Raw genomic sequence first — 22,606 nt, forward strand, 5'->3', positions numbered from 1 at the left:
CATGTTAAAGAAGAACGAAAAGAGATTAAGAGCTACTAAAAAAAAACAAAAAAAAAAACTATTCATAATTATATTTAAACCCAAGTCTTCCTGATTCCATATTCTATCCAGTATAAAAGCCTTGGAATTATTTTCAGCTACACCTAACTACTACAGGTCTTTCTTGATAATTTTTTATCTATGGTGAAAGTAAAAAATTAATTGATCAAGTCAACATTGTCTTAAGTGATTGCCCCTGAAAGGAACTTCTTCTAGAGTAGCCTGCCTCAACTTCTGAGAGTCTGGGGCTTAGTCCTGTGTCTTTTCTCAAAGATGAAAATTTGGGGAAGAAAATAATATCATTTCAAAAGTTGTGGTAAAAAATGTTGAAATCATTGTCTAAAAAATCAGATTTAAAATATATTTCATAGCTTCAAGCTATGCAAAAAATTTAGACTAGCTTTGTGAATAAATTGTTGTAGTTTGGGGACCAAAATAATCAAAGTTTATCAATTTCCAAACATTGTTGGTGCCAACTAGATAACTAGTGGCGGTATGAATATTATGATTATGAATGTGGCTGAATCATTAATATTTGGTGAATTAGTGAGTAAATTAGATAAAATTTTCTGGCAATTTAATTGATTCTTATTGATTTTATAATTTTTGAAAATGTCATATGTAAACTAAGCATTTTGGTAGTGCAGTAAATAGAGTGATAAACTTGGATCAGCCTCTGTGATTGAACTCCAACCTATATATTTATTATCTGTATGATATTGGGTAAGTCAACCAAACTTTCATAGACAGTGTCCTCATATGTAAAATGAAATGATAATTAAGAGAGTTGTTGGCATTGATCAAATGAAATAACATGTAATATTATTTAAAACTTCAAATCCATCCCCAGGATGTCATAACAGTTAATGATAATAATAATGCTCATCAGCATTTAAATGTCACTTTAAAGGTTTCAAAATATGTTATCTTATTTGATCCTCTTAGCAACCTTATAAAATAGTTGCTATTATCTCCATTTATACAGAAGTAGAAACTGAGGCTGAGAGATATTACTTGCCAAAAATCACACAACAAGCATAAGCTTAAGATAAAATAACAACTCATATTTTCCTGATTTTTAAGTCAAGCATCTCATTCATTAAAATACCTAGGTATTACATAAAACTTTTTCCATGAAAGATTTATCTTTAATGTCTTTGGACACATAGATTTTCTATGCTATTAATATTATTATTACTTTTTTCCCTGAGGCTGTGGTTAAGTGACTTACCCAGGGTCACACAGTTAGGAAGTGTTATGTGTCTGAGACCAGATTAAACTTGGGTCCTCCTGAATTCAAGGCTGGTGCTCTATCCACTGCGCCACCTAGCTGCCCCTATGTTATTAACATTAAAACAAACAAACAAAAACCCTCTCAGCAACCATCATTAAAAAAATAAACATCCAGGAACAAAACAATGACAGAAAAGGATACTCAATAATTTCTTCAAAGAAAATTAATATACATAATTCTTTTTATGCTATAACCAGTGACTTTTTAGTCTAGTTAACTGAATAAAATTTAATTTTCAAAAATGTCAAATTTTGAGTTCAAATTTAGATATATCAATGAGAGATTTGCTCTTGACAAAAAGATATGGTCTTTATTACAATAACTTCTTTTCATGGTTACTGTCTAAACTAAGTGAAAGAATGACTTCAATTTTCTTTCTAAAAGGCAGGTCAAGTTATTAACCTGACTATTAGTTTCCAGAGAGTTGGAGTCAGCAGAACATCTGTCTTGTCTATAAGCTCAGATTCTGTGAGAATGAAAAATTTAAACAAATATGAATCCATAGTTTAGGATAATATTGGTTGGGATTTGTTTTTCCTCCTGAAAAATTGACCTGTTCAAATAGATTTTATATTTGTTCATTGTACAGTTTAAGTTTTGGGGTTAAGATTTCTGGTAATTGATAACAACTCTGTGTGTGTGTGTGTGTGTGTGTGTGTGTGTGTGTGTGTGTGTGTGTGTGTGTGTGTATGTTTATAAGATTAAAATTAAATTTTGTACTCACAAATATATAAATATATAATACACATTTATACGTATATACACATATGTAAGTATATATAAGTTACAAAATGATAATATTAAGTGTATTATAACAATTTTTCTAAGATTCTTATTTAATGTTTAATAATCCTTTTTATTCTTTTAAATAAGAGTATAAAGTGATATTATTAATATTACATTTTTCTTATATGTAATAGAATGTTTTTAGTAAATAATATTCAATCTAAAATTTGGTCGAATATAGCTATCACTTTAAAAATTTAAAAATAGCCTGAAGCAATGATTAAACTTATAGTACTTAGCATATACTATTTGTTCAATTTGTTGAACAGAATTATATTCCTACATTATTTTCTTTATCTCATAGGTAATGAAAAGTTTTCATTTTTTATAAAAAGTGTTTAAAAGATCTGTTTAAAATAGTTAATTGCAGTTATTTGTGTAAAGAAAGAAATAAATGAATAGTTAAAGAATTTAGTTTTAGTTGGTGTAAATATTCCATTCACATAGAATATAAAGAAAGAAGAGAAATTAAGTTATTTTAAATTCCCCCTCATATATACATGCTATATCTGCCATAATTTTGAAGGCATTGAGATATCTGAAAAAAAAGTATCAAGTATTTGAGGGGAAATCATAGACAATTAGTTACCAAAAAGCTAAATCGAGGTACATGCACTTACTTTTCTATCTCCTTAACATATTTACAAAATAATTTATGAATTCATTTAAGTAATTGGGGATGAGGTAATATGAAGACAAGAGGAATACTTTATAAAGGATGTATTATATCATATCATTGATTGGAAAAATTCAGAGACAACATGATATCACTCTTCCCTATACCCCTATATGTTGAAAATTAATAGTGGATTTAATTTTATAAAATAAATTGACAGCTTAAATGTCTTAAAATCTTTAACAATACTTCTTCCACACCTATACCAATGTTGTAGGAATCCTTGGATAATAATGTTATCAATAGATTATAGATTCCCTTTCATAATTAAAAAATGAAAAATGTTTAATTTCATTAAAAACTATAAAAAAAAAAAAATATATATATATATATATATATATATATTTATCCATGGGCACACCCAAAATTTAGCCATGGAGCCTTTGCAGGAATCTTTGGAATTCAGATTAAGGATTCTGGTTTAAGTTCCTCCAAGTTTTAATCATCATGATGAAATTGTTAGAAACTAAACTCTATTAGGTTATGGTCTAGTCTGAGGAAGACAAGTAACAGTAGGAAATAAGCATGATATTAAGAACTACCTAAAATTGGAACTTTCTCAAAATGGTATTAGTTATTTTGAGATATATTTTCTCCATTATTGGAGCTTATCATTATCATTTATATACTAGAAGCAATTAATAGAAACAAGAACAATTAGTATAATAGTACTCTGAAGTTTGATGTATGTGTGTGTTTTAACTCCTTTGATATTTACAACAAACCTGTGGGTAGCTACTATCATTATCTTCATTATACAGATGAAGCAAATATTCAGTAATATCTAGATAACCTATCATTTGCTGAGGATTATAGAAAGATGTGGATTGGATTTAATGACCTCCAATATTCCTTCCAGGTCTAAAATTCAGTGAGTCTGACTTTTTATAACTTCATAATGCTTAAAACATTTGTTATTTCATTGATATATAGAATTTCTGATGAAAAAACTTGCTTTCAACATGCACATAGATCTTAAGATCTCTAAATCATCATCTGGTGCTGGAACTCTATCTTTCCAGAAATCAGCAGGAGTCAGGATCATTAAACGTCTTTATTCTAGATCTTTACGGGCACCTCCAAAGCCAGGTCAGGAGTGCAAGTGAGCGTGAGTTCCACCACCCAAGTTTCTCTTGCTCCTCCCACACAAGTCACTTCCCTCTCTTTGTCTCACCAATCAAGTCAGCACAGAACAGCTGGGGAGGGTCAACCTTAAACAAGTTAATAGGGAACCGTCCAATTGGCAATTAGTCTCACGTGCTTCATCATCCAAGTGCATTGCTCAGTTCTAGCCCTTTACATCTCCTGCTTTCTTTTGTTTTAGACCACAGGAGGTCGCACCATCCCTGACTTTTCAGGGAGATGAGAACCCCAAAAAGGAGGTGATCACGCCCCCCCTGACTTCTCAGGAGGGGAGATGAAAGCACTAAAAAGGAGATAATCACGCCCTCCCTGACATCTCAGGAAGGGAGATGAGAAGCACCAAAGAGAAGTGGGGATTTGCTAGCGGGTTTCTGGATTGAAGGGCCTTATTAGAGACAAGTATGCACAAACCCATCAGCATGGGAGTTATTACACAAGCACATAGCAATAACGCAGAGGCTATTAGTGGTGACTCTCCCCACAGTCAGTACAGACTTGATGTGGTGTAACAAACAGGAATTGTACATGCAAATAGTGATATAACAAACAATATAAATCAACATGGTATTGTAAGAGATTTCCAGAAGTCCTAGAAGGAGGGTATGTAAACACCAGACACACAAAACCCTTCTTCAGCAACCAAGAAATTGTCCAAAACCAATCTATTGTCCATTGCTTCACTGTTAGGGAATCCAATGATCCCCACAAGTTTTTGAAATCCCACATCAGTCTTTTTATATGTTAGGGAATCCAATGATCCCCACAAGATTTTGAAGTCCAGCAACAGTCTTATGATGTCTCAGAGAATCCAATGATTCCTGAGGACTTTCAGTCCTACAATAGTCTTATGATGTCTCAGAGAATCCAATGATTCCTGAGACTTTCAAGTCCTACAATAGTCTTATGATGTCTCAGAGAATCCAATGATTTCTGAGGATTTTCAAGTCCAACAGTTTTTGATGTCCATGGGTCAAACGCCATAACTGCCAGGTTCTTTCAGTGGTGGGCACAGTCAGCAATGGAACCACCCGATGTTTCTTGGGCCTTCTCCTTCATTTCAAGGGTCTGCTCTGTCTCTCTCCGATGGACAAGGCGAATACGGCTCGTTGGCACCCATCTGATTCCTTCTCCATCTGTAGAGATACAAGCAAACCCTCTCCCCCAAGCAGTTAACCTATCTGGTCCCTTCCATTCACCACTTTCTGGGTCTCTCCACATCACTTGGCAATTATCTAAAGACAGTGGAGCTGCTCGCACTGGACACTGCCCTTCCGGTGAGTTATAAAACCTGTCTGCTGGAGCCAGTGCATCTTTGTCAAAAATTAAAAAATTAATGGTATAGAGAACTAAATTTAGAAGTTCTCTAGGGTTACCCGTGGCTCCCCCTTTCTTTTGTTTTTGGAGGAGTGTCTTAATATCTCTGTTTCTTCTCTCTACTATTGCCTGCCCTTGAGGATTAAAGGGTATGCCCGTGGTGTGTAAAATCTTATACTGTGCACAAAAGTGTGTAAAATGTTTAGATGTATATGCAGGTCCATTGTCTGTTTTTATTGCTTGTGGCACACCCATAATTGCAAATGCTTGTATAAGGAATTCAGTTACCACTCGGGCTGTCTCTTTTGCTGCTGGCATTGCAAATGTGAATCCTGAAAAGGTGTCTACCACGACATGGATAAAAGATAGACGACCAAAAGATTTATAATGGGTCACATCCATTTGCCAAATTTCATTAGGTCTCAAACCACGAGGGTTCTTCCCTGGAGGGAGTGTAGGAGCATGGAAAGGAAGGCAAGCTGTACAGGCTTTTACTATGCTCCTAGCTTCTTCTCTTGTTATTCCAAACTGCAAACGTAAAGCTCGGGCAGCCTGATGATATTTAGAATGAGACTCTTGTGCTTCTTGAAATAAAGGAGTACTGGCCAGCATGGTTAGAAGGCTATCTGCCTTTGAATTACCATCAAAAATAGGACCTGGAAGTCCACTATGGGAATGGACATGCAAAATATAAATCTTACCTGGATGCTTTCTCACTTGCTCTTGAAGCTCTTTAAAGAGCTGATATATATTGGAGGCTACACATTTTATTTGGGCTGTGGCAATTCTTTGTACCACACCTACTGAATAGGCTGAATCAGATATTATATTTATGTCTCCCGGATAATAAGCAAGAGCTAGAATGATTGCATACAATTCATTCTGCTGAGTGGACTGAAAAGGAGTTCTGATTACTTTCTTTATAGTTAAGTCACGAGAATACACAGCGCAAATATTATGTTTGGATGCATCTGTAAAGATAGTTGGTCCTTTAAGAGGAACTTTAGAAACCTTTTCTTCAAGAATCCATTGCCAATTATGTAGCAGTCTGGTTATCTTTAATGGAGACCCGTGTGCAAAATTTGGAGGCATGGTTAATAAAATTTGCCACTCTGGGATGGTTTCGCAGCACACATTAACTTGTGCATTAGTATAAAAGGTATATATCTTGTCAGGTCTTGTCCCAGATAATTGTACTGCTCGTTTAATGGCCTTTAATAAAATTCTAGCCACAAGCACTGGGTAAGGATTAAGGCTTTGTTCTGGTTGTGCTGGGAGGTTCACCCACTCTATCACACTGTCTCCTTGATGAAGGACTGCTGTGGGGGCCTCTTGTGTAGCAAAAACTGATATTTCCAAGGGTTTTTGAGTGACTCTTTCAACCACATTGGATAAAGCCAATTCAACTTGTCTCAAAGCCTCTTGAGCTTCTTTTGTAAGCTGGCGTGGTGAATTTAAAGCACTGTCTCCCCTTAAAATGTCATATAATGGTTGCAATTGACAGGTAGTCAAGCCTAGCACGGGACGCATCCATTGGATATCTCCTATCAATTTCTGGAAGTCATTTAAGGTGTTTAGCTTCTCTGTTCTTAAGGAGAGTTTTTGTACTGTAAGCACCTTAGGATATACTTCATATCCTAAATATTGAAAAGGAGCATGTCTTTGAATCTTTTCTGAAGCTATGTGCAATTTATAATTCCTTAGTGTTTCTATGGTTTTTTGTAGACATGCTTCTAACATTTGTTCCTCAGGTGCACATCCCAATATATCATCCATGTAATGTAATAACATTACTTTTGGAAATGCTTTTCTTACTGGACTAAGAGCAGCAGCAACATACATTTGACACATAGTAGGGCTGTTTTTCATTCCCTGTGGCAAAACTGTCCATTCATATCTTTTATAAGGCTCAGCTAAGTTAACGCTGGGCACTGAAAAGGCAAATCTTTTCATATCCTCCTTATCTAGAGGGATAGAATAGAAACAATCCTTAATGTCTATAACCCACAGAGGCCATTCTCTAGGCAACTGAGTAGGAGATGGAAGTCCAGGTTGAAGAGTTCCCATAGTTTCCATCTGTTCATTTACCTTTCTTAAATCAGTCAACATTCTCCATTTTCCAGATTTCTTTTTTACAACAAATACTGGGGAATTCCAAGGACTTAGAGAAGGTTGTAAGTGTCCTTGATCAAGTTGTTCCTGTACTATATCTAGTAAGGCCTGAATTTTATTGTTATCTAAGGGCCACTGTTCTATCCACACTGGTGTATCAGTTTTCCACTGGATAGGAACAAGTGAAAGTGTTGGCAGGCCTTCAACAGCAGCCCTGCCTAAAAAACCGAAGTACTCATTTTTAACCCTAATTGTTGTAAAATGTCTCTTCCCCACAGATTGATGGGGATTTTTTCAACTATAAAAGGAGTAAAAACTCCTGTTTCACCTTCAAATACCTATCTTAAAGGGGTAGCACTAACTTCAGCTGCTATTGATCCTCCTACCCCAGACATGTAGGTGTCTGCCTTAGTCTTTGGCCAGTGACTGGGCCAGTTGGCACCTCTAATGACTGTGCGATCTGCACCTGTGTCCACCAGTCCTTCTAATGCTATGCCATTTATATAGATGGTGAGCATAGGTCGCTCAGCTGTCACAGCTGCTGTCCAGTATATTCCTGGGTTTTTCTGCTTGGAGTCCGAACATGGGTGACTGTCACCAGGTTGCTTATTAGGGGTCTGTATCAATAAACCCGATGCTACTACTTCCCCTGGTTGATAAGTCATACATTGTCTACCTGTGTTAGTGACTGGGATATTATCTACACATTCCCCAGTTTCCCACATCAGTGTATGAATGAACACTGTCTTGTAAGTACTCTCAGGAGGTGAAATGGTCAAGCCTACTGTGCCTGGAGGCAAGGGATCCATACGTTGGAGAGGAACAGATTTCACCTCTCCAGGGGGTATCTCAATTGTCCCAGCTGCATACAACTCTATCCTCCCTAATTGTAGTCCCTTTCTCCCATCATGTTGCTTCCTGGCTGACTGATTGTGTAATCCCTTTCTCCCCTCAGATGGCTTCCTGGCTGATTGGTCATGTCTGGGTAATTGGACTTGGAGGCACTCTCTGGGTGTGGCATCGGCTGCCATCATGCCCCAAGTGTTTTTTGCTTGGGGCCCTGGAGCTGGGCCCCTCATCCCGTTTCCCTGAATCAGTCTACACTCTGAGGCCCAAAGGAGTCCTCTGTTGCATTTTGGACATGGGGTTTTGGGTCTTGTTCTCCCAGCCTGTCTTCTCACTCTGTCTCTATGCCAACATTGAGCTTTCAAATGGCCTACTTTACCACATTGAAAGCATTGACGAGTCTCTCTGGAAACCCCTTGCCAAAAGGGACCCTGTCTCCCCATGTTGGGATCTTGGGAAGTCTGCACTATAGCCTGGCTATAAAAGGTATTTTTGCCCATTGTGGCACAGCGTCTTATGATCTCCTCTAAAGGAGCATCCTTACGTAGTCCTAGTATAATCCTTCTACAAACCTCATTGGCATTGTCTCTAGCAAGTTGCCTCACCAAAGTGTCTGTTACTTCATTTTCACCATTGGCCTGTATGACAGCTGTCTGCAAACGTGCCACAAAATCAGCAAAAGGTTCATTTGGTCCATGTACAATTTTTGTGTAGGTCTCACCCTTGTAGTTTTTACTGGGGAGAGAAGCCCATGCTTTGATAGCAGCAGCAGAAATTTGTTCAAATGCTGTTATGGAGTAATTAATCTGTACCAAAGCGTCTGCATAAGAACCTATACCTATTAGTAGGTCATAGGTGATGGAAGTATTAGCTGCACTTTGACTATTTTGTTGGGCTTGAATTCTACAGAGCTCAGTAAATTCAGAAAACCACAACAAATTTTGTCCAGGTTCTAAGCACACTTTTGCAATGACTTTCCAGTCACTAGGGGTTAGGTTTCATAAGCCAAATTGTGTATTAACATTTTAACATAATCTGATGTAGCCCCAAAGACAGTGCAAGATTTTTTCAGGTTTTTAAGGACATCCATATTAAAAGGAGCATATCTTCTACTCTCTTGACCTGCAGAATTATGCTGTTGAATCCCAGGAAAAATTTGAAGTTCGAAATCATTATCTACTTCTTTTCCATTTTCAATTGCTTCAATAAGCCCTCTTTCTAATCTAGTTACAGGAGTGGGCAGTTGTTGGGAGGGGGGGCTCTGTGTGGGAGGAGGGGGGGGCGCTGATGATGTCACCGCCCCTCCCACTACTCCTCCTCCCTCCGTCCCTGAAGGTGGAGTGGATGTGGGCTGATCAATAATCTGCTCTCTAGGTGGGGTTGAAATTTCTTCTGGACAATCAGAGTCTACACACTCAGATTCCTCATTCAAATCCCCTTGCCCTCTGGCAATGTCCTGAGTTTGCCTATCTTCTATCTTTTGTTCCTCAAGCTTCCTTCTCTGTGCCTTTTTAGAACTCTTCCTTCTTCTAAACTCTTCCTGATAGCTTAAGTCTAATAGAATCAAGTTGTATAGATAAAATACCTCTGGGAAAATTTGACAATTCCCATTTTTTGAGTAAAATTCTTTCATTTCAAGTCCCACTAGCTTCCATTTATCTATACGTAGTTTTTCTTCATTTAAGAACCAAGGGGACTTGCGAATCAATGAGTGTAAGAGATTATTCATTTGTGGGATGGGAACAAGTAAACTTTTCTCATCAATTATCTTAATTATATCCTCTATAGCATTGCTAGATGAGGCAGGGGCTGGGGTTGGAGCAGGGTCAGCTGAGGCCCAGGATTTACCTAACATCTGCCCCATCTCAGTTACTAGAGATTGCTGATTTAGTCCTTAACAAGGTAAGTTCCTTATTTCTATTAGAATACTCACCTAATCTCCTGGTCACAGGAGGACTTCAGTGGAAGTAGGGTGCCAGCCACACGTTGGACGCCAAATGCTGGAACTCTATCTTTCCAGAAATCAGCAGGAGTCAGGATCATTAAATGTCTTTATTCTAGATCTTTACTGTCGCCTCCAAAGCCAGGTCAGGAGTGCAAGTGAGCGTGAGTTCCACCACCCAAGTTTCTCTTGCTCCTCCCACACAAGTCACTTCCCTCTCTTTGTCTCACCAATCAAGTCAGCACAGAACAGCGGGGGGAGGGTCAACCTTAAACAAGTTAATAGGGAACAGTCCAATTGGCAATTAGTCTCACGTGCTTCATCATCCAAGTGCATTGCTCAGTTCTAGCCCTTTACAATCTGGGTTATAAATTATAAAGTGAACTTATCCAAGATTATTAGTCAATATGTATTAGAGGTAAGAGTTAAATCCAGGTCTTCCTGACTTCATGGATGACCTTTTTTTCTGAAAAATATTATATAGTCTATAATGTCAATAATGCTATTTACTATCCATTATATGCATACACTATATATAGATTTTGTTTTGTTTTGTTTTGTTTTTGCTTTCTCTTCAATATCTCATTCATATTCTGAAGTAATGATGGGAACTTTTTTGTCATAGCAGTATAAGTCAATGTAGTTTAATAACCAAATCATAAAACAGGGAAGCTGATTTCAATGTTAAGTAGACTAACTACAATATATTAAAGGGAGATGTAACTGAAAGATCAAAATCCATCGTGTGGGGTGGGGGTGGGGGTATGTGTGTGTGTCATATGCTGAAAGTACACTGGAACAAATGTTCAGTGGTTTTGCAAAGTCAGGCATTTAGAACTGCTGATATCTAGCATATTCTAGAGTGGCTGGCTGCTTCCCTTTGTGCTTTCCCTATACTATGCAATGTCATGGACTGGCAGCATGCTTGGTAAGGAAAGTTTAATGTGGGTTTCAAGAATAGCAGTTTCAATTTTCTTCCTAATTCTAATCATTAGAGGACATAGAGAGAGAAGCATGTCCTCAGTGTGACTTTGTGAAGGTGATAAAGCTGCAGGTGCTGACAACCTAAAGGCAACTAGCATTCTTTTCTTTAAGCTTGATATAGAAATCATTCATCTCTTTTCTCTAGGTAGCCCTGGTTCAATACTATGGTGTGAAAGCATTATGCTTCACAACCTTTAGCTGGTTTGTCATTGATCAGTGTCATTAATATATCTGTATATGACACACAGAACAAATTAATATAAATTTGAGCCTGGGTGACTCTATCTTGTTAGGGAAGGAGGGGGAGAATAGAGGGAAAGGAAGAGGGAAGGTAGATACAGAATATAAAATACTGTACTACATCAAATATTTTTAACCCTTTTTTGTCTGTTTCTTTGATGTGAATATATACACAGATTTTTTTCCCTTTTAAACATGATCAGTTAAATCTGCCAAATTTCCCACTTGAGAATGTTTCTGGGTATGGGGTAGGGTAACTTTATTTATTCAGTACTTTTATCTCATAATTTAGAAATCATATATTCAGTTTTATTATTTATCTTAAATGAAAACAAATTTCAAAAACCTACATTAGGAATAGAAATTTATCTATGTTATTCCAAAACATTAAACCTTAAAGAAATGAGTACTTGATTACAAAGGACAGAATAAAAATCAGAAAGTAAAGCCCAGTATAATCATTACCTAACTAGGATGCTATTGGCTAAGGGGCTTGACTCAAGATTTTCATTCAAAACTACAAAGTCATCCTTAGATAAAATTATAAAATAGGCAAGTGTTTCTTATATACATTCAGGACTTTTAATACCATTTTACCATTTTCAGAACATTCAGGCATGCAATTGCCCTAATGTTGCCTTCTGGTATTCCAGGAAGTCCAATAATAGCCTCATACAGATTTGCTTTTTCTGGGCAATGAATCAAGTCTCAGTGTTTCCCTTCACTTTGTTTTCCTTTATACCCCCATCAAAATACTCATTTGCTCAAGATAGATGATCCTAGATAATCTCATCAGGAAAACAATTAATTAAATTTTTAACCTTAAGGTATAAATAACTCCTAAATGACAGTGGTGTTTAGGATAAGTCCTCTAACCTATATTAACTGAGTTTTTTTTTTTTTTTTTTTTTTTTTTTCTGTCCAACTCTTTATGATTTCAGTTATTATTATCTGGGCAAAAATGTTGAAATGGCTTATTATTTTCTTCTTTATCTCATTTTACAGACGAGGAAACTAAAGCAACCAGTGACTTTTACAGGGTCACAGAGATATTACATTTCTGAGGAGATAGATTAGTCTTCCCTTCTCCAGGCCTGGCACTCTAAACTAGAAAACTAGGGTACTAGTTTCCTCTTACTGCACTCTCTATATACAAGTAATCTAAAGGAAACTGGGTCAAATAACTTGCCTTGACTGTACACCCTTTGTAAGTATATGAAAGTATTTGAACTTGGGTCTGATTTCCAGCCTCATACTCTAGGTAATAATTTATCAGTATGTATTAAAAAGAATGAATGATTTATGTTTTTGTTTGCCAAATATTTCAAAAAGTATCAATAATACAGTTCCTTAATCCAAAATTTGATCAAGATCTTCTCTAGATTGTAATTTTCTAACAGCTGTGTATTTGAAATTATTGATGAAAATTTCTTGGATCCTGACTTATCAACTTTCTATATGTGTTCTCTTATTTTACAGAATCTAGATAACTTTTCTAAAGGCAAGATTGACTGAGTGCTGCTTTCCAAGGCCTTCACCATTTTTCAATACTATTTTTGAGACCTAGAGATTACCCACTTTTTTTTCAAATTATTCTTATGGATTTTAATTCTATTATTCATTTTGAATATCTATTGTCTTTCTTCTGCAAAGCAAGAGTTTATTGATATGTCACTAGAATTCCTAGAATTACATTTTAGTTATGTTATTTATTGATTAATCATCTATGAGTTCTTCCTAACTTAGACTGTAGTTAGGTGGTAGACCACATTTAGCTGAATCCTTAAGTAATTGATGAACCGATTTTCAAGCTCCACATATTCTTCTGATATTCTAAAACTCAGAGCAGCTGACAAAATTTGCTCTTGCTCAATATTGGTATAAAAGGTAAAATTTTCCTGGCATTTTCAGTGTCTTTGTATGTAAAACATGAAGTCTCTTTTGCTTAAGCTTCAGGGCCCATGCATACTTAAACATAACATGATGAATATGGTTGTAAAATTTTTTGTAGATATTTTCATTTCTGAGAAGTTGAGAACCTCTTGGTTTGCAAATTTACAATGTTGATCTAAATGGATTCTGGAAGAGAAAACATTTAAAGAAATACTTTTCCCATAATACTTTGATCACTATGGACTTTTTCAAAGACCTCATTTAATTTATTGAAATTAGATTTTTGTTTTTGCTTTTGCCAGATTCAACCACACTTCCTAATGATTATGTTTTGCTCTATTTTCTTGGTCTTCTGTATCAACTTTAAATAAATGTGGATACTACATCTTTGGTTCATTCATCAACAGATACAATTATCATTAATATCATCATCATTCCCATCATAATAATGATCATCTTCAGTATTTACATAGCTTCTTAGAGATTTCAGATAATTTTAACTATGTCATTTAAATTTATTACTGGACTCACCTTGGGCTTCAGATGTTATTATTAACATCTTATAGGTGAGGAAACTGAAAATGAACAAAGTCGTGTGCTTTCTTAGCGTCAGTTATCTAATAATTAGGAAACAAGTGATAAAAATATAAGATATCTGTAAAAATAGATTGTTTTTAAAATAAAATGTTCTGAGAGATGTCTGGTAAAATGGGAGAGTGAAAAAAATTACCTCAGGTTCAAATCATCAACATCACCTCAAAGCAATAAACAATATACTAATGAAATGACAAAAAGAGCAAAAAAGAAAAAAAATGAGGAACAAAGCACAATTAGTAAAAAAGAAAAATACACATAAGATTAACTACTCCTAAGCATGTACTCAGTATAATTCATTACAAGGATGTATGATTAAAGCCTTTAAAATTCACCAATTTGGGAGGTCAGGACAGGGAAAATTGGTGATGGGACTGGCTCCAAAATGAGGCATTTTTACAACACTGCAGAATATGAAATAGAGAACAGGCATGCACTATTAAGGATGAAAAGATTTTTTTATATAAAGAAACAAAACAGAAAGAATGACAAAAATAAGCAAAATTACCTATAATTTAGAGAGACAATATGACTCATTAGCATCACTGAAAGAAAGGAATTACTCAAAAAATCCTACAACAAATAGAAAGTATTATGCTGATTTTCATGAGACACACAAGATATCACAATTGAACAAATTCAAAGGATTCAAGAATGATTCAGAATGGTAAAATGGAAAAAAATAATAAAAAATATAAACACCCAAGAAAAATCCATTAAGAAAAATTATAGAGAATGTAGAACAAGGTGCAGAGAAATTCAAAAGTAGATTTTCTGGGAAAAACAAACAAACAAACAAACAAACAAACATCTCAGGCTTATAGAGAAAAAATATTAAGAAAAATGAAAGGGAAAAAAACAACAACTTGAGACAGAAGAAAAGGGAATTGAATTAAAGCACATGATGCTTTTTAATAATGAAATTTAAAAGAACATCTTAAGATTATTCTACATGTTCCAGAATATTGTAATTTGATTTAAAATGAAAACATGAATGCCATGCTTGAAGAAATCATGCAGGAAATTGCCTAGTTCAACAAAATCCAAAGCACACCAATATAGAGAAACCACACATTTATCTCCTACATAAATGATTTGGTTAAATGTCAGAACTAGAGAATCAAATAAATATACTCAAGAATAAAATTATATTCATCAAAGTAAGTCATTCGAAATCATTTATGATTACTAATTTTTGAGAAATCAAAGAAAATATTGGAATATGAGATTGTTAAAAGCAAATAAGATTGATTGGAAAACTTAAACAAAACAACCTTAAAATGTGGGCTTAATCATTTATGAAAAAACAGATTTTCATCTAAAGAGATGAACTCAAGCTTTGAGAAAAAAAATAGAAATGAGCAGGGAATTTGAGATACAATGTGATTAAATTAAGCAAACAATGGCAAAAAGGAAGTAAATAGGAATAAAAATACATCTTGATGTCATGGAATGAGAACTTATTCTTTATATTTTACAGTATGTCAATAAGATGATTATTTTGGTCCTAGATATAAACTGATAAATAAATATCTTTGACATACACAAAAAGAATGAATATAAAAAAGTAGACTTTTAAATATAAGCCATCCACCCCTCAAGTGTTTATGGCACAGAGAAAATCCATAATTGTGCACAATTCATAACATTCACTGAGATGCTGATCTCAGAGCACTATTTTGTGTCCTGAGATATTTCAAGAATGTGAAAAAGGATGGAGTAGACTCTTATCAGTCTGAATAATGGCAGCTGTATTTAACTCAGGTGTGATACTTATATAGACAATTTTCTCTAAAATAAGCTTGTGGTTATAAAAGATGTTTTAATTTGTAAGGAGACAGTTGTCAAACATGTTACAAGAGCTCCAAATTGTTTAATTTGTGGTTGTAATGAACACTAAGACTTCTCCTTTCTCTCACTTTTTGTCCAAAAAGATGACATATTAGTAGTACTTAGTATAGCTGTAATGTCCTATTGTCTCTCAATTGTAATCCTTCTCTGTGAGTTGGGAGGCTTTTGGAGTCTTTAGCCAGAGCAAAGGTAGAATCTCCTAGAGTGTGGGAATCAGACTCTGCCTGAGAGTCTGGGAAGTCTTCTCCTTGACCCAATCCAGACTGCTCTCCAGGCTCAATGTTGCCTCCTTTTATCCTCCCAGAGAATGGGCTTGTGGGTATTCCCGGAGGCTTGTGGGAACTCCTACAGCCAATGGACTAGCTCCTTTAAAAGGTGTATAAACTCCTTTTCAGAACTCCTTTAAAAGATGTGAATTAAAGGTATGAACCCTGAGCTAGAGAATTGTTAAGTACCCACTTAGCACCTAGTAAGAACCTAACATCTACCCCTTTCTTTTGATTTAGAACATAGGGTGGTCATGACCTTGAAACAGGTATACATAAATCCATCAATATGGGAGATATTACACAAAATTAAGTTACATATTACATAAATCCATAGTAACATAACACATGCTAGAAGTGATGTAACAAATAACATGATCAAATAATCATAAATTGAGAATGTATACATGTCCATAAGTCCATTGTCCATTAGTTCATATGCCAGAAATCCAATAATTCCTGCAAGTTTTAAAGTCCTACAATAGTCTCATCTTGTGTTAGGAAATCTTTAACAGTCTCCTTATCAGCCATGCTCTTTCAGTGTCAGATGTTTCTTAGATATGCTCCTTTGTTTTCAGGTTTTTCTTTTTTTCTGTCTCTCTCCAGGTGCTTGTTGCCACCCATCTATTTTCTTCTCCATCTGTTTCCTTCTCTGTCTGTAAAATACAAGCAAACCCTCTCTCTCAGGCAGTTAACCTATCTAATTTCCTTCTATTCGCCACTTTCTAAATCCCTTCTCATCATCTGGCAATTACATTGGAGCTGTTTGCACTGGACACTGCCCTGTTAGTTTAAAAGGCCTGTATTCTCCACAAGTGTAATCCATTTCTGCTATCTGATTGCTTTTTGGCTGACTTATCAGGTAATCCCTTTCTGCCATGTGATTGCTTTTTTGCTGGTTGATCAAATCAGAGTCCTGACCTTCTAAAGACTCTTTGGGTGTAAGCTCAGTTGCCATCATGCCCCACCTATCTTTTGATTGTTATCTTGGAGCTGGGCTCCACTTCTCATTTCCTTGAGTCAGTCTGAATTCTGAGGCCCAGTGGAAGCCTTTGTGACATTTTGGACATGGAGTTTTAAGTCTTCTCTCACCCTGTCTTCTCACTCTAACTCCATATCTACATTGAGCTTTTTGATGTCCAACTTTTCCACATTGAAAACATTGACAAGTTTCTCTAGAAGTCCTTTACCAAGAGCGACCCTGTCTTTCCATATTCATCATAGTCTGGGTATAAAAAGTATTTGTTCCCACTGTAGCACAGTGTCTTATGATTTCCTCTAAAGAAGCATCTTCTTCTAGTCCCCATATAATTTTCTTGCAAACCTCATTGGCATTTTCCATAGCCAAATGTCTGGTCATTATTTCTGTAGCTGCATTTTCTCCAATGGTTCTTTTGGCAGCAGTTTGAAGACATCCCACAAAATCTGCAAAAGGTTCATTGGGACCTTGCTCTATTTTTGTGAAAGCTTCCCCTCGATCTTTCTGTCCAGGGAGGGAATCCCTAGTTTTTATTGTAGCCTTAGAAATTTGCTCATACACTTTTATAGGATAATCAATCTTCTCTGAATTCTCTCCATACTGACCTTCACCTGCTAGTTGGTCAAAAGTGAATTGTTTATTAACTCCTATTTCCATATTGCGTCTGACTTGAATTCTATATAATTCATGAAACTCCAAAAGCCACAACATATTTTGTCCAGGTTCTAGACATGTCCTTGCTATGGATTTCCAATCATTCGTGGATAGGACTTCATAAGACAAACCATCTAGTAACATTTTAACATAAGCTGATGTAGCCCCATAAAGAGTACAACCTTTTTTTTTTTTCAAATCCTTGCTTTTATTCAAATCAAAAGGAGTATATCTTCTCTTTTTTGACCTACAAAGTCAACCTCTTCAATCACAGGATAGACATGTATAAAATCACTTACATCCTGTCCTTCTCTCTTAGCTTTAACAAATGTTTTTTCTAATCTTGTCATAGGCTGCTTAATAGGCAATTCTGTTTGTGTTCCCCTCCTCCTTTTTCTTCTGCCCCTGAAGGGTTAATTGAGGTAAGAGATGGGAAAATGCTCCTGTTTCTCAGAATTGCACTTAACTTCATTGTTATCTGATTCATCCTTTTCACCTAATTTAACTCTTTCTTCTTTTTCTTTAATCTAACACTTATATAATTTCTTAAAGCCATTTGAATTAAATTGTATGTATGAAGTCTATCTTTGGAAATTAAGTTTGGTTTGGAATTGTAGTGTTCACCTAGTTCCTCTCCTACTAATTCCCATTCCTCTATATCCAATTCTTTTTCCAGAGAAAAACAAGGACATATGACCGGCGTAATTTTTAAAAGTTCAGTGATTTCCTTCAAAATTATAATCAATCCTTGGCTTTTCATAACCTTGACAATGCTCTCTAAACATTTTCCTTGAACAGAAATAGAAGGCTGTTTTCTAAACATTTGCCCCATTTCATTGAAATTCTACTTTAGCTCTTTAACAATGTTTCCTTGTTACTCATGCTTATTTCTGGGTCAGAGAGACTTTTCCACTGAAATCTGTATCAGAAGCTTTTCCACTGGAATCAGGATCTTGTCTGTCCCTGTTCAGGTGCCAAAAATGTTAAGTCCAGGCTAGCTCCCCTGAAGGGCTCTGAATCAGCCAGAGTCAGGATAAGCAAAAGTCCTTGCTCCACATTGGTCGCCAAAATGTAATGTCCTATTGTCTCTCAATTGTAATCCTTCTCTGGGAGGAGGTTTCTTTTCTATAAATCCTTTTCCTTTGTGAGCAGGTTTCTTGGGAGGCTTCTGGAGCTTCCAGCCAGAGCGAAGGTAGAATCTTCTAGAGTGTGGGAATCAGACTCTGCCTCTGAGAGTGTGGGAAGTCTTCTCCTTGACCCAATCCAGATTGCTCTCCAGGCTCAATGTTGCCTCCTTTTACCCTACCAGAGAATGGGCTTATGGGTACTCCCAGGGGCTTGTGAGAACTCCTACAGCTAATGGACTAGCTCCTTTTAAAGGCATGTAAACTCCTTTTCAGAACTCCTTTTAAAGGTGTGAAGTAAAGATATGAACCCTGAGCTAGAGAATTGTTAAGTACTGACTTAGCACCTAGTAAGAACCTAACACATAGCCCATTCTGTTATGGACAATATGGCAAATTTGATAAGGCAAAAAATTCCACTCAGCAAGTGTATGCTAAAGGGAAAGGCAATATCAAAATATATCAACAGTGTAAATTTTTTAATCATACACTAAACAATCTAGCAGTATTCCCAAGTTTCTATACAGGTTGAATTTCTATTTGCATCATGGTTTCCTATTTTTAATTTCTATCTGTATCACAAGAACTGCCTGCAATTATAGGATGTACACTGAGTTATACTGACCTTGTTAGGACTGACCAAATGTATTCTTGTTTTGCTTGCTTTCTTGCCCAAGATCTAAGGTATCAGAAAGCAAAACAAATTGTAAGAGTTAGAAATGAATACCTATTTACACAACAGTGGAGTTACATGCTAAAATAAAATAATAATCATAGAAAAGAAAATATATGATTTTTCAGTCTTCCATATCAGTGGACTTAAAGCTTTCTTATCACGTCTCCACAAATGTCACATACGGAACTGTCTTTTGTAATTCTGTCATATGCTATTTCGATATTTCTTTGTTTCTCATTGATACTTTTTTTTCCCACTAATTTCCTTCCTTCTTAGCCATCATCCATTGAATCCCTGTTCTATTTGTGCTTTTTTTTTTTTGTTTGTTTTTGTTTTTGTTTTCTTGGATGTTGTCATGACTGTGACTTTGGAAGCCATTGGCTATATTAGAATGAAACCAGTTAAACCACATGTCATCAGTACATTTTTGGCCTTTTCTTTATTTTGCTTCATATCTTTTCCATATTGATCCACAGAAAGGGTTACTTATAGTGTTACCAAACATTGTCTACCTTTCCCCAAAAATATTCCCCTTGTTCTTGCCTCTGAATTTCTTTCACCTCTTTTTTTTTTTTTTAACTTAGGGTTCAAAGTGTCTTTTTTATGGTCAACACAGCACAGCTTGCTGTTTATTTATAGTTCTGAGGAAAAATGCCAAAATCTTTTGAATTGTTTTTTCAATTGCCATAACATCCCCCCCCCAAGTTGCACCCAGACATGCATTTTTTCTTGGAGCTTTAATAAGCTTGGAGTTCCAACAACACTGGAAGAGAGAAACAAAAATTAGGAGCATTTGACACTATTCAGTCTATCACTTAAAATCCTATATCCTTCTAACTTTTCCAGTAAAAAGAACTGGGATTAGCAGAACTAAGAAATTTGTTTATCATCTAAGACCTTTCCAACCTTCTTGTTTCTGCATAAAACTGAGAAGGGTAATAGTTTGAGGAAAGGGTGGATTAGCATCCAAATTAAACTGTCTTTAATGATTTAGAACACTTTGTAACAACAATCAAAAACAATCTTCCCATCTAATTAACAAAAGAAAAATCTTTCTTTTTTAAAGCTTTCATTATAAAGGACAGCTTAACAGGTTTTGAAATTAATTTAATAAATGCTTGTTAAGCAATTATTATATGCAAAACATTGTGTCAGATGCCTATAAACACTAGGATGTAAAAGGTAAGCTATTTTACAATAAACAAACAATCAATAAAGAAATTCATATTTTAATCAGGTCTTACCTCTGTTTTGATCACCGGAAGAAGTTAGTAGCAAGACAAAGTTTAAAATAGTAGAGTTCAACTAATCTGTAGTGTGTGTGTGTGTGTGTGTGTGTGTGTGTGTGTGTGTGTGTGTGTTTTGTATGTGTTTGCTCTGTGTATGTGTTGGGTATTTGTGCATATGTGTGTATACTTCAGGAAATTAGCTGTGGAGGAACAAGAAATGAAAGGACACTGGTTCCTCCTGCTTCCTCATCTTCCAGTTGTTCATCATCTGTTTGCCTTTAACTCCAGGTCTCAGTAAAGACATCAGAGAGATTCCCAGTAGGACAAGGATTCACAAATCCATTGACCTGTCAGGGTCATTCATTTTGTTTTCAACTGCCTTAGGCTAGTGAATATGTGTTAACATGAGTGAATGATAGCAGATGAATATGGAAAGTCAGTGTGACAGACAGAAAGAACAAAGGTTGAAGAAAAATGGTGACTAAGAAGAATTTGACAGTCCTGTGGCTCTGTGCTGAACAATGAAAAAAATTGGTGTGTGTGTGGGGGTATTTTCATATGATGATAAATATATATACGTATATATATATATATACGTATATATATGCATATATACGTATATATATATATATATACACATAAATATATAGGCATAACAATGTGTATTCAGAAAGGTGTTTTAATGAAGCATGAAGTCAGAATTTTAATAAAGACTGAGTAGGAGTATTATTGAAACAATCATCTTGGAAGAAACCATCTAGACCCCTTCCTATTCTAGCATTTAATTTGAATTATTGAGACATTTATATAAGAGCAAAACAGCATCCTGAAATGAATAATGGCCAAATAGATTGACATTTATGTTAGAAAACACCATTTCACACTTGGAGATCCTTGTGAATAGTTGCATTTTGGGGTGTGGTTTTCTCCTGTTCCTCCCCCCACCCAGTAGTCAAAGGACAGGACATGGCATTTGTCCTTTGGCTAGTATCATTGACCAGTGTTATTGAATTGTCAATGTATTTCTGTCATTGTACTAAATTAGCTCTCTAGAAATAGATACAATTAGACTTGGAGCAAATAAATCTATTCTACTATGAACTGTCCAATTACAATATTTTGGAACTACATGGACATGATATTCATGTCTAGATCTACATTTAAATCTATACCTATCCCAAATGGTGCAGTGCTGGTTTCCAAATGAGTACCTTATTGCTTATGATGCATCTTGATGCCCTGTTATTTTTTTAAAAGCCATTAATCTGTATCAGGACAGCTGAGCCTGTCCTGATACATAGGGCTCATTTTTGAAAATGTTTGTGGATCTCTCTCAGAGATGCTGTGTTTATTTTCTTCAGAGGAAATTTAAATGATCCTGAGTATTAAAAAAAAAGACATAAATTTCAAAATTTGGACTCATTTATTTACAATAGGATGTCTTATACGCTTTCAAATTTCTTTCCAGTTTTATCTTTAGTATTGTTGTACAGCCTTGATTGATGATGGTCATTTTCTCTTATTAATTATTTTTATAATTTTTCTCTAAATAAATAAAAACTGAATCAAATCTAGCTATTTTATTTCTTCACTGAGGCAATTGGGGTTAAGTGACTTGCCCAGGATTATACAGATAGCAAGTATTAAGTGTCTGAGGTCATTTGAACTCAGGTCCTACTGAATTCAGGATTGGTGCTCTATCCACTGCGCCCCCTAGCTGCCCCTCTTAAATCTACCTATTAAACTAAAAGCTAATTGCTTGAATACAAAATATTAAATATCTATGAGATAATTTCTCATTCTTTTCATAAAATGTAATGAGCAACTAAACTTTATTCACTACACATGATAAACTAAATAATTGATAATCATTACTTAAAATACTCATTCATAATTTGTTGTGTCTGGACCAGAGAGTTAGAGTTCTAATGTATACCTTCTTTTTTTTTTTTTTATAGGTTTTG

The sequence above is a fragment of the Sminthopsis crassicaudata genome, chromosome 3 (genome assembly GCF_048593235.1).
Source record: "Sminthopsis crassicaudata isolate SCR6 chromosome 3, ASM4859323v1, whole genome shotgun sequence".
Taxonomy (NCBI): domain Eukaryota; kingdom Metazoa; phylum Chordata; class Mammalia; order Dasyuromorphia; family Dasyuridae; genus Sminthopsis; species Sminthopsis crassicaudata.